This window comes from Anoplophora glabripennis, unplaced genomic scaffold (genome assembly GCF_000390285.2).
Source record: "Anoplophora glabripennis isolate ALB-LARVAE unplaced genomic scaffold, Agla_2.0 scaffold317, whole genome shotgun sequence".
NCBI lineage: Eukaryota > Metazoa > Arthropoda > Insecta > Coleoptera > Cerambycidae > Anoplophora > Anoplophora glabripennis.
This window is the reverse complement of record NW_019416468.1, coordinates 476798-479790: the sequence shown is the minus strand read 5'-3', so window position 1 is coordinate 479790 and position 2993 is coordinate 476798.

Sequence of the window (2993 nt, the reverse complement as noted above, 5' to 3'; positions counted from 1 at the left end):
CGGCTTTGTCCTTGAGATACAGAGCGTACAAAAAAAATTTGTTTCGTATTTTGATTACCTATATTTTTGTTCAATAACATGGCAATTTGACGATATTTGCAAAACTAGGAGTATTGATGATGAGAAACTCAAATATTTACGTAGTGTTTTTGTTTAATGTTAGAGAGCGCCACATACAGTGTCGTGCCTGGATTTAAATAACCATAACTTTTTTGTGTCACATTGTATGTCATTTTCGACTAAACTTGCCTATTCTACATACATTCAATTTTACAAAAGGTACTCTTAGTATTTGTCGCTGAAAGCAGCCGTTTTGTAAAAAAAAAATAGTTTCATAAGTTTTTGAAAAACAAGTGAAGAAATGTATGTTTTATTGATTGTATTGCGATGTGACAAACTTTGATCGTGTACAAGACTACTACTAAATTACTTCTACAGATAAGTTAATAACATTTATTTGCTGAAACAATTTAATTTTTTTTTCGACGTCCTGTATCTCAGGACGGGCCCATGTTCATTTGAACTTTTTACCTTAAAATTAGTCGTAGATTCACCCTTTTAAGTTTGTACAAGTACTTAATAAACACCTCGTATAATAACCGTGTTTTTCCTGAGCAACTGACTTCATAAACGTGACTTCATGCATATTATCAGTGGGAATATAAGTCTTCAAATTCTCACAATCCTTTATTGTTAAGGTTAATAAACCTTGTGATATCCTTGTATAGTGACCTGATACCTGATGATGAGGTGTAATTTTGACCTCGAAACTAGTTGCATGTAATCAATATCTAGAATAAAGGATTGTGAGAGTTTGCAGGCTTTTATATTCCCACTGGTGGTAACTGATTTGAGATTTCATAATGAAAGAATTATAAAACCCTAAGAAAATCATATTAGGAAAAATGCCACATTGTTTCTGTTTGTTACATCTGAATTTCTTTTTTTATATATTACTGTCAGGTTGTAACTAAAATGTTGCGTCAAAAACTTTAATATGGAATGGTCTTATTTAACATATTTTCCAATTTCTCTCTCAAAATAAAGTTATTTTTAACATAACGATAATTATATTTCAAGTATTCATAATTTAGCATAGTATTCTTCAACTAGTTTTTGCTACTTGAAATATATCATATATTTTTATTAATTTTCAACACCCTATATCTCGAAAACCTTTCGCGGATACATATTTTATAGAAAATTTTTTAATAATCTATGACTTAGAATCCGCCATTATAGTGCCGAGTGCCTATTTTAGTTAAGGTTTTTCTATTCAAAAATAAATTTAGCTCTAGTCAGTATACAGGTTCGGAAAGTCCCCATGGTTCATCGGCCGTTACGTGAGAGCGATAAAGTAAGTCATAGAAATCCGTGCGATAGAGAAAGATGGCTATAACGCACTTCCACTTGTAATTCAGCGACCGGTGGTCATCTTTGTTTTCGTCGTTTGCCTTTTCTGTAATAGATGTCACTACTTATACAATTCCGACNGGCTCGTCTGTGTAAACCCCGGGGGTAGTGTCATGTTTATGTGTGGTATGGTTGGGTAGGGTAGCGCGGCTATGCAGCCTGGGACGCGCTTTGCTAAGGTGGTCCTTAGCCCAGCGCGGGAGGGGAGGGGTAAGGAGGATATGGGGTGTGTCATTGTCTTCGTTTCTTGATCCTGGCTGTCTCTGAAACAGAAAAGGTTAGCGGGGCAGCGATTTGCCCTAAGTCAAATGACCTAGGATAAAATCGCACGACAATAATTTAAAAAGAAACTCTATTTCTGATTAAGACTCTTGACATTTTTTTGGTAGTAACACAACAATTTAAAACAATGACTCTCAAATCTATATGTAAAATACGCAACAACAGTTAATACCACGTACTGGATATAACAAATCGGCCATGATAAGCCTGCAAATATCCTAAGTCACGTGACGTGAGACTAGTTTCATCTTACTTTACATCTTGGCCTCTTACTCTCTCTCTCTCTCGATCCATAGTATGCTGCCAAATCAATGATCCTGGCCAAAGAAAGACTGCTACTGATGATGAGCCCAGTGTTGGTGTTTTGGAAAGCATGCTTAAATCCACATAGAAATTGAAGCATAATGCGATATCTCTCGTTCTTCTATTCAACGAATCCTAAAATCCGGCAAATTCAGACCTTCCAAAATCCACCTGCATCAAGGATTACAACCAGGAGATTGTGACAGAAGACTGGCGTTTCTTGCATGGCTAGTGACTGCTCGTGAAGATGGCATTATTAACTCAATAATATGATCAGATGAAAGTTTTCATAATAACGGAACTATTAATCGACACAATCGCCATTATTGAATTTTATGAAGGAACATTAACTGGTGAGGCATATTTAGAATTCCTTCAGAGCGACTTTAAAGGTTAATTTTCTTGAAAATATTCCGCTGAATATACGTGGCAACATGTTTTTTAGCATGCTGGGGCACCCCCTCACAATTTTAGAATTGTTGCTTATTTAATTAAAATTTTTCCTAACAAGTGGATCGACACCCACTAAACATTTTTCAGTTTCTGACATGTTCCAGAAACGTTTCCATTTTTCTTGAAACGTTTCATAAAAAATCCATGCAACGTTCTGGTAACCCAATAGAAACCGAAGATGTCCTCCTCAAAATACGTTTCCAATGAAACGTTTCAAAAAATTGGTTTCAGTAACATTCTTTTGATGTTCCATTTATGCACTCGATATTTTTGTTTTACGTTTCAGTATATTTTCAGAAATGTTTGAGTAACATAATAATTTTTATACCATATTGTTCTCATAATGCTCTCAACTTTAGATAATTTCCATTTCAGAAGCGTTTTTGAAACAGTATAAACAGTGTCAGTAATTTTTTAAATATTTCTAATACTCTTTTGTAATATTTTTATTTGTATTGTGAATGACTTAATTCGTAATCCAGACAATTTTTTCTGATTTCTCAAAAAATTTAACTGAAAAATGTTATTGTATATTAAAAAAA